Source organism: Halyomorpha halys, unplaced genomic scaffold (assembly GCF_000696795.3).
Source record: "Halyomorpha halys isolate HHAL.00 unplaced genomic scaffold, Hhal_1.1 Scaffold218.1, whole genome shotgun sequence".
NCBI classification, from domain to species: domain Eukaryota; kingdom Metazoa; phylum Arthropoda; class Insecta; order Hemiptera; family Pentatomidae; genus Halyomorpha; species Halyomorpha halys.
Window position 1 is genome coordinate 17,970 of NW_027109445.1, and position 11,731 is coordinate 29,700.

The window sequence follows — 11,731 nt, forward strand, 5'->3', positions numbered from 1 at the left end:
AGTATTTTATCGTAAATCAGTAAATCAACATTTTGTGAATTTTCATGAAAACTATTACTCCAACGAATATAGTAATTATTAACTACTATTAGTTTGTAGTAGCATTCGATCTGCATTAATCTGTACGTCTAATGGTTTCTGAAATATAGTTGTTTATAAATCAAAAATTTTGTCTGAATAATTAGAGAACAATTTTTAATATTGCTATTGCAACTATTGCTCTTACGAAGATAAACGTAATAAACTACTTTATTTATAATCATAGATACTTTCTTGAGACTGGTTAATGTTGTTTTAATAAATAATTTAATTTTTATATAAATTAAATGTGGATAATTATAATTAGCCTTGATGGGAATTTTACTAATGAATTAAAGAGGAAAATTAACAAAAATATTGTTATAATAAATAATTTTAATGCTTAAACTGAGTGGAGGAAGGATACAAGCATTGTTGTGATAAAGTTTTAACAAATAGTGGCTGTGATAAATGAATTTTAATTTTTGTTTTTAATGTGAAAATTGACTAATTAGGTAAATAGACATAATTTAGGATTTACTTATTAACAAAAAATATATTTACCGAATGTTTTAATGTTTCATAGAAATTGTTGTTTTGACCCGGGCAGAATAGCCTTCATGAAGTTGAGTTTTAAAATCATTTAGTTCAAAAATTGTACTAAGGTAAGATAAATTATATTGTTAAGTATTTTGACTATTTAAGTTAAAAATTAAATAGTTTATTTAAACAGTAATAAACTACCTTTATAGTACATTAAAATAGATTTAAAAAGAGTACTATTAGACCGTCTAATGACTACTAAGATGTAATTTTTTCAAAATAAATTCAATAACTACTGATTTTACGTTATGAAATATGACTTTTAAATGAACTGCTGAACGTAAAATGTACTATTAGGGCTTAAACTTTGGAAATTTACTCTATTTTAATTGATTTTATGTTAGTGTTGTTGGTAGTCTTAAAGATAATGAGCTCCGAATGAAAACAATATATATATATATACATTTTTAAACCACTACGCTGGTATTCCGAGTTGAAGTGGCTCTATCCAACCTCCCGAAGGCAATACCTCCTTGGTGTTTTTCTATTCCAAGTTCTTAACATCAAAAAACCTACCTATATCCTAGATCTCCTCACTCTTCGTTCATCCATCCACTCATTAAACACCAGATCCCATCCGAATGATTTATATATGCCCTCCTATAGAACCTCCTTCTTTAGCAAATCCTTCGTCATACGTGCAACCTCCCGGTGGAATTCTCTTCCCATCTCCATTCGCCAGTCCTCATCCATTCTCTCCTTTAAACAACACCTATTTCTTCATTTATTGAATAACCAAACCTCCACATCTTTGTAATCAAATAAATAGGCAGTTATTGATTAACATTATAAACAGTAGTAAAGCCAATATACCAATGTAATTTCATTCTACTATCTGAAAATTTGTAAACGCTCGCCAGATAAAAATCTCACTATATGAACCTTGTAATTATTCTTAGGGGACATATGTCCCAGAATAAAGTTATTTTTTCATTTCATTTCATTACCATTGCCTTCCCCCTCCCCAAAAAAATATATAGTTGATACTATCTTCCATTTTGACTTTATTTTTTAAGTTTTTATTAATGCGAACTCAAAAATTGCAAATACAAAATTCTAGTGGTATTAGCTTCTAATCTGTCCGGATCTTTTTTAATAATCAAATATATCACTTCATACCTAAGTATATTATTTCTGTTTTACTATATTTGTCTTGTTATATTATTATATTTTTTTGTTTGTACCTGATCCCATATATGCCTAGGCTAGAACTAAGATAAGACAGACCAGCTCAAGGATATCTTAGGCTATGATATAATATTACTCCTGAATATTCACAGAGTAACTAATTTCTTCCTACTAATTGATCCGTTGATAGTAATCTTGGTGGTAATTAGAACAAACTGAATAATATTTCACGAGGCAGCTGATTGTTTGGATAAGTAGCACTATCTATGTTCACTATCTCTCGTGTAAGATCAAGTGAGAACAAAGGCTGACCATTCCCTCTCCCTAATCACCTTCTTATCTACATCCAGCCTGTAATTTACAATTATATTGCCACCAAATCATTATTCGAAGGGCTTGCTGGGTTGTGCTCAATTTTATAACGGGCTAAAAAACTTGTACACTTAAGATGGTTCGTAAGTAATAGACAAATAAACATTAGTAAACACTAAGATTTTAGACTTTTAAAAATAATTATATTGTACTTTTAAAGTGATAACTGTCTCCAAAAGAAGGAGTATTGTCTTGTTTGTGTGTTAAAAAGATTCCTGCCGAATTCTCTTGCAGAGGTTTCTGTTCACCTGTTCTTTTTAATAATATCCTTTTATCCAGATCAGACACAGTGCGATATCATGGATTCATCCTAGACAAAAGATTCACCTGGAACCAACATACTGAATTTAAAAGAAGAGAGACAAGAAACTGCTCCTAGATTCCGACTATTGCAACATTTACTAGACAAACGGTCTAAATTGCCAATCCATTACAAAAGACTGATCTACATGACTATTATAAGGCCTATCTGGACATACGGAGTTGAGCTTTGGGGCTCCACTAAACCATCAAATTCCTCCAGAATCCAATCCTTACAGTCCAAAATCCTTCGTAAAATCCTTAATGCTCCTTACTTTGTCACAAATCAAGTCATCCATCAGGACCTCAATATTCCATATGTTGCCGATTTGGCCAGAACCCGATACCGTTCCTTCCATAATAAACTTCTCAACCACCCAAATCTACTTGTTTCTAACCTGGCTTCTCATTCATTACCTAATAATCCTCCTAGGCGTCTGAAAAGAAGATGGCCTCGAGATCTTCTCCTCTAGAAATGTTATTGGAGTTCTATCAGTGGGTAGATTCTCCACATGTTTTTATCATGTCACTATGTCACCTACTGCAAATTTACTTGTTGTATATATGTGTATACAGTTGTAAATATCAATAAATAAATTATTAAAAAAAAAAAAAAAAAAAAAAAAAAAAAAAAAAAAAAAAAAAAAAAAAAAAAAGAAGAGAGCTTAACAGACAATTCAACCAACTATGTCGACTACTCAGCAGGACATAATATCTCCCAATAGATAATAAACTACTAATTTATAAGACTATTCTCAGACCTATCTGGACCAAAGGACTTAAACTTTGGTGGACAGCTAAACCTTCGAACATCAAACGTATCCAATCCATACAATTCAAAATTCTTAGAACCTTGTTCAATACACCCTAATACGTTTTCAACAGAACACTTCATTATGATCTTCATATCCCTTTTATCCTTGACCTCATATCAACCAAATTCAATATGAACCTTTCTAATCATACCAATCCTTTGGTTTAATCCTCATATCTACAATCCATCTCGGTAGAAGATTGAAAGAGCAGTGGTCAAGAGGACTATTGTAAAATAAACTCGACAATTGAAGTTATGGCAATGACTAGGCTCATGTAGAATGTTTGCGGCCTTAGCGCACTTACTCAGCCTCCACTGGCTTATTACAAGTGACTCGGTAATAATGTTGGGATCTCGAAGAGCTCTGCTCTACCCCTCGTGTGTGGGGGATAGAATGAGCTCGGGATTCCACAGGTCGAGAGGGTATATATTGTACATAATAGTGTAAATGTGATAAGTGTTTTTATTTTATTGTTATATTAATTCAAAATTTTACTTATTTTCTCCTTATTACTTTATATAAATAGTTTAATTATGTTCATTCTATTTATCTTTCGGTTTATATAAATAAAGAAATTTTATCATTATTAATTATTTTTTTATTTATTTTATAATTTGAGTATGAATGTGATCATTTACTCTAATAATTATTGTTCAAGGTTTTGGCAAATTGTAGTACCTAACAATAAATAAATATTAAATGTAAGTTAAACAAAATTACGTTTGTTGAATTATTTTACCGAAGTTTATTTAATCGGATAGACTACTTTAGTAACAGTTTAGTATGTTTCTTTTCATCCTCAACCTTGATAATTCACAAAATTTTAATACTTATTTATTTTCTTATTAAAGAGGTTTAGTCTATATAAAATATTAATTTATTTATCACTTTACAGAGAATAATTAACAGTTGAAAGGGATGTCTACTTGAGTAGGTACTTCAAACAGTAGACGCTTGTGTTGTCTTTAGTTTAAATTTAATAAATCAGTAGCCAAAAACAGCTAGACATTTAGACTGTGCTATACTAGAACCATATCCATTTATGCAACTAAATTAAAACGTGTCTAATACTAAAACTCATTACTATAATTAAGAAAAATAGTCCTGCATTTCTTTCACGATAAAAAAGATAACAGAGAGGATAATTAAGGATGATAAACGTATGTCATCAGTATAGAACCAGAAAGAGAAACTGATTGAAGGCATCGAAGATGAATTTCATGAATTTCATACAACAGGAAATAAATAATAATAATAATAATAATAACGAACCCGAAGGTTCTATACCAATACCACCAAACGCTCACTGCATACATCCTTCCAGTGATGCCCCTCCAAACCAAATCCCACTAAATCAGTTTTAATGCAATCCTCCCATCTACGTTTCGGTTTACCCCTCGGACGTTTGTCCGTTGGTTCAATGTTTATTTTATTAACATTTTAGGGATCCGCTCGTTACTAAGCCCTACAACCTTACACGGCCATCTTATACGCCGCAATGCTATAACTTGAATTATATTTACCGGGTGTAGGTCCCTTAATTCAGCGTCATACAACAGGAAAACTAGTATTATATGAACAGAGCAGAAAAGACAGTACTGACTATCTGGAGTTGGTTTCCAAGAGAATGTTTTCATAATTGTTTCTATCACAGATTGATGGAAAATAAATGAGTATGTGTGAAAAATTTGGAAATATGTAAGGTTATGAGAAGATTGGAGAGTTATTGAGATGAAGTATGTCTTTTCACTGGAGGTTCGCAAGTGACTTAAGACTTTAGGAATTTAAAAAAAAGGTTTATGTAAGACTAAAAAAATCCATTCTCTTAAAATTAGAGCTTTTTTATTTATAGACAGGATTAGATCGAAAACAGGATCTAAGAAGATTGGATCTATTGATAGGATAGATAGGATCCAAAAATTAAATAAAAAAGAAAATATATCCTTCAGTTAAATTGGTTGGTAAAAACGTAAAAAGACGATTCAGGAATCTTCATGAAAAAATGTAGTCTATCTTTATGTGATGAATGTAGTAAATCTTATTCCTATATAAAACATAAAATATTGAAATATTCATATCAAATTTTATTTATTCATAACTATTACAATTTTCCACAACCTTGGGCAATAAGTAATAGTAATGAATGATCATATTCATACCAATATTTTAAAAAAAGTATAAATAAAAATAATAATATCTCTATATATTTATAAAAACAAAGGATATAAAAATAAAATGAACATAATAAAATCAATAATAAGTACACGAAGAAATAAAGATAAAATAAAATAAGAAAAATGTTGAACTAATATAACAATAAAACTAACGCACTAATCATATTTATACTATTATGTACAATACAGTATATAGAAATATAGCGTAAGTGTATCGAGAATATTATCATCTGAAATTATAAACCATCTTAGAGTAATGCCAGTTTACGAAACACCACGTGTATAGCGAGTATAGTCGAGTTTGTAGTAAGTGAAGAACACTGTTTTTTCGCCGAATAAATTGTAAGCGTTTAAAACTGTTGGACTTGACATGATCTTGGAAGGATTTTAAAATTTATATTTATTTTCGTTAATCGTTATTGTTAAGCAATTTTATTTTTAATTTTATCTTGGATAAGATTGCACGCTACAGTTCTTGCCGTAATTTCTATAACTGTAAATGGACTGCTAAAGTGGCAGATTTAGATGTATGGTATCTTATCCTATTTAAGTTGGTATCTCGAGATAGTGAAGGTGGCGTAAATTAGTTGAAGATTATGTGGCTTACGTACCAAATAATGTATGCACTAAGAAATAAATATTAAAATTATTGATCCTGGAATTGGTAGAAAATCGTGGAACACTACAAAGTATTTCAACCTTACATCAATGAATTGATATCACGTTGATGTCAAATGAAACGAAAAATTGCAATCCATTAAATTGTAGACATAACATTCCAAGCCGAGACCTTCAAGTAGAGTTATCAAATTTCTTCACTGGTGAGATCTTCTTGGGCCCCCCTAACCCGACGGGTGTGCGGTCACCGGTAGCAATCTGTATTCACGGCGAGCGGCCGAAGGTCTTTCTTCAACTCCTGCCTCCACAATTATAGAAGCCTTCCAGTTGGCTTCATGTTTATGTATACTTCCCTCCAATCCTCATCCTCGAGCGAAAATAAAACTGGTCCTCACCATCCCTTTTTTTTTATAAACTGAAAGTCCCCCCGAGTGGAGCGGAGATGAAAAACTCAGTACTCATCGCAAATCCAGCAGCCATCGCCCAGATATAAATATTTAATTGCTTCCAGCCGAGCCCTGGAGAAAAGTTCCATATGAAAAAGGTTCCGAGCTGATTTGAAGGATTTATTTTCTGCAGTCAAAGGGAACATTAGTAGAAGTTATTTGTGGGAACCACTCTGTTACTAAGATGGAAAACTAAAATCAAGTAAAAATGCGATGAAATAAATGTAACTTTAATGATTCTGCCAGATAGTTGGTTTTCGTCATTGAAATGCTTGGGTGCATTGGCTTGCATTGGCTTGCATTTATCTGAATATTAAAATTTTCTTGATAATTTTATCAAAAAATAATAATTTCTCAGCATATAGTACCAAATACTGAAAATATTAATGTAATTTTTATTATATTGGAGAAAAAATCGATGGTTATCTCCGGAAATGTTGAAATAAATTTCAAATCTATGAAAAAGATTAGTAAAACATCTAATCCAGTTGTGCAGAATATTTTAAATGATCAAAAGTGATATGCAATATAAGTGATATACAGATTCCAGTGTGAATTTATCAATAAGGAATTATGAGATGCAATTAATTCTTAAATATATTTTAAATTAAAACCATATCTAAAATATCGCAAATATCGATATGCAAGAAAGACGGAGAGACCACTTCAAGAAAATCCTTCACCCCATAATTAAAGATCAAACAAGTAAGAGGGAAACGAACAAACCTAGATCTACCTAGCTATATTAATGTTAATTAATTTTGAATAAACTAAAAAACAATAAAGCAACTGGCTCAAATAGCATCCCCATAGAATTTCTGAAGGCAGAAGGTTTTCAACTAATAGAACAAATCAGAAATTTATAGAACAAATCTGAAGCTCAGAAAAACTGCTGCATAAGTAGAGTAAGTCCATCATTCTACCAGTCTATTAAAAAGAAAGACTCAATTCTAACCAGGAACTATAGGGAAATCAGTCTACTTAATACGGGATATATGGTGTTCTCAATAGCATAATATATCCCACTGATCCCATACGTGAAATCACAACTTGAAGACTACCTAGGTGGATTTAGGCCAAATCGGTCAACCATAGACCAAACAACCTACGGTCTAGCAGATAATGGAAAAATGATCGGGTTTGGTAACCGCATGTGGCTACTCTTTATTGATTACAAAGCTGCATACGACTCAGTCATCAGGAAGGGAATTATACCATGCAATGAGAGAATTATACCATGGAATGAGGGAAATATACCATGCAATGAGAGAATTGGGCATCCCAACTGAGCTAATTCGATTCAATGTGTACAATGAAAGACACGGTTGCAGGTCTAGGTTGACGGAAAAATTGGAGACTCATTTTCAGGCTGAGACTAGGAGATTCTCTTGCTCAAGAGAAGAGCAGGAATAATGTCCCACGGAACCATTTTTTAGGTATTTATAAGGCTTGAAATGGAAGGACGAAGAATGGGTCTCGAGTTTAGCAAGGACAAGACAAAGATCCTCATCTCGAGGACGAAGAAACCAGTTCATCTTCATTGGCAACATAATTGGGGGCTACAAATTTGAGTGTTTCCAGATTTATATTTAGGATCATTGTCTATCAATTTCTTGGATGAAGAAGAAGAAATAAAATCTAGTACAACTGCAGCAAATCGGTTCTAATTCAGTATATAAATTATTTTATAAGTAGACAACTCAGTCGCACACCAAGCTCAGGCTTTACAAAACTCTCGTTCGATCCGTTTGGACATATACATCACAGCCCTGGACGTTGCATAAAGTATTAATAGGACGTATGAACAGGTTTGAAAGAAAGATTTTAGGATGCATTAATAGATCTGTAGAGGAGAATGGTACTCAGAAAAAACAATGAGCTCCGCACACTGAACAGCTGTGTAAGTTTTGTAAGTTTTAAGAACTAGATAGCTGCGCCACGTTATAAGAATGTACGAGGAGAGGACGGTCAGAAGATTGTATTATGGCAATCCCAATGGAGTAAGGTCTTTGAAGATCTATCTAAATTGAACAGGACTCTCTACCGGCGACCTATCGATAGTGTGGACTTGGAGAACAGGAAAATATTTATGTATGGAGAAACATTTTTTAATATTTATGTATTGCTATTTACAACTGTACATTATAATACATTTAGTAAATCTGATCTAAGTTAAATTGGAATGTTACAGGCATGTAGAGAGGATGGGGAAACTACCCATTGGTAGCACTCTAATGACATTTTACATTAGCTGGTCTCGTGGCCATCTTTTCAGATTCCTCGGAGGATTGTCAGGAATGGAAGTGGATGCAAGATTAGAAACTAGGGGGTTTGAGTGGTTAGAGAGTTTATAGTGGAAGGAGTGATATCTGGTTCGGGCAAGATCGGTTACATAGGCAACATTAAGGTCTTTATGTATGATTTTATTTGTGACAAAGTAAGGAGCATTGAGGATTTTACGCAGGATTTTGGATCGTAAGGATTGAATACGAGAGGAATTCGAAGGTTTAGTGGAGCCCCAAAGCTCAACTCCATATGTCCAGATTGGCCTTATTACAGTCATGTAGATCAGTCTTTTGTAATGTGTTGGAAGTTTAGACCGTTTGTCTATTAAGTGCTGTAATAGTCGAAATCGACGTGCAGTTTCCTGTCTTTTCAGTCTGGTGTGAGGATTCCAAGTTAATCGCTTGTTGAGACAATTTAAAAGGGTTCTTTGGTCAAACTTAAGGGTCGACCAAATCTTTTTTATCCACGTGCTGGATTTGGCTAGGTCACGATATCCTTAATGTCAACATTATAGGGCTTAACTCAATTGCATATCTGCATTTTTAGATATGGAAAACGTTTTCTTATGCTGCCTGTGGCCCCTGCTTCCATCACATCCTCACTCACTAAATAGAGTGCTTGTATTGTCTTGCAACAATAAAATTAATCACCAAATGTTTCTTTGATCTGCCGTATGATCTAAAATTTGTTGGAACGATATCTCTGATATAATTTCATTAATCTTCATATATTATCATTTTTATAAAATTTTTAAGCTGGCTACTTCTGCACAACTTTTTTTTACCTCAGTCGCTGTATACGAAAGATGCGAACATAATGTATTCTGAAGTGAAGCCGCAGCATCTCGTTTATCAGAAAAACTAAGTGATAATCCTGCAGCTAATTACTTAACTTCTTCACACTAGAAGAGAGTATATTCCTTACTTTTCTTTTTTTCTTCTTTTTCTGACCCTCATGAAATGGCTTCTTAGTTCGGCTAGGTTAGGATTTTTATTATATTTTTTTTTTAATCATCAAATATAATAAATTAATTTTTAATATAAATAAGTTTCCTTTCTCAGGAAAGGAATTGCGGATCAATCTGACCTTAACAAGATAATATAATAACTTACCACGATCCTTCAGGACAGACTGCAACTACATCTCAAAGTGTAGAAAATATAAAATATAATCCCCATTTCCAGATATTAGGCGGAGAACTTTGTTCTTAACAACAGTAACCTTTGGTAGTGAAAAACATTTAAATATTTCATTGGCATTTTTTCGCCCTTTACAAATTTCTCACTCATGAAAAGTTTGTCGAAGCCGTTGTTCAAATTAAATTGTCAACCAATCGCCTTCAACAGTCCAATGTAGTTAATTTTATCAAATTAACTATTCATTCCGTAGAAGATCCGCTACCTTGGACTACATTTGGACAAACGATTAACCTGGAATCCTCACTCCAAACTGAAAAGGCAGGAAACTGCACGTCGATTTCGACTATTACAGCACTTCCTAGACAAACTGTCTAAACTCCCAACTCATTACAAAAGACTGATCTACATGACTGTAATAAGGCCAATATGGACAGTTAAACCTTTTAATTCCTCTCGTATTCAATCCTTACAATCCAAAATCCTTCATAAAATCCTCAATGCTCCTTACTTTGTCACAAATAAAATCATACATAAAGACCTTAATGTTCCCTATGTAACCGATCTAGCCCGAACCAGATAGCACTTCTTCCTCTATAAACTCTCATAAAACCCCCTAGTTTCTAATCTTCCATCCTCTTCCAATTTCCTCCACTCTTCCAATTGCATCTTACTCCAATTTAACTTAGATCAGATTTACTAAATGTATTATAATGTACAGTTGTAAATAGCAATAAATAAATATTAAAAAAAAAATTCCCTAGAATAGTGTATTACTTACTTAATATCAGACGATGAATCACAAACAAAGGAGAATTAGTTAATCAAACTTATAAAATTTTTTATTAAGATGAGATGAAAGAGCATTCGAATAATCTTTATAGATAAAAACAATCACTTCCCTTTAAATTATTAGACAATATACAATATTTGTCAAAAAAAATTAAACTATCTGAGATTAGAAACTGACAGCTTTTATTCTAAAATTAAGAATTTGTTTCTGTCACAATAGATTGGCCACGTCGTCTGAAACCCTTGCATACAATTTTTAAAAGAAATAAAAAATTCGAAATTTAGAAAATACACTCTATTTTAACTTTCACCTATTAAAAAGTATAGAATTTAGACAGGTTCCCTTTGAATTTAGTTTATTCCGAACATTTTAATTACCATGTGTGTAGGCAGAGGGGAGCCATAACGTCTAGTGGTAACATTGTTGACATCTTCAAGGATCACAAGATCACAGCCACACCTTTGAAGGGACAATATGGATATAAATCGATTCTTAGCAAAAAAACGAAAATTCAATGAATGTCATTTGGAAAAATGGGGAAATGAATAAAAAAGAATTTTTTAGATTCCCTTCCTCCTGTTATAACTTACAATGTGCTATTTAATAAAATTCAGAATGTTTGTTAAAAATAAATTAAAGAAGGGAACCATAGTCGGTGGCTAATATTTTTGCCCACGATTCCAGAGGCTGATGCTGTCATAGCAAACCTCTTCATCAAATATTTTATTTTTGTATTTATTGTATGTATTTATGTACAATAATTAAGTTTATACTTGATTTTCAATAATTTATTGATTATAGCTAATAATGTGTGATTATAGCTATTAAAATTTTGATTATAGCTAAAAAAAATTTTTTTAAAAATTTATTTATTGATATTTACAACTGTATAAAAAATATAACAAGTGAATTTGATCATAATGACGTTATGATATGATACAGGATGTAAAGAAACTACCCAGTAGTAGAACTCTAAAAACAGTTTACAATATAAGGTCACGAGGCCATCTTCTTTTCAGGCGCCTCGGAGGATTGCCAGGAA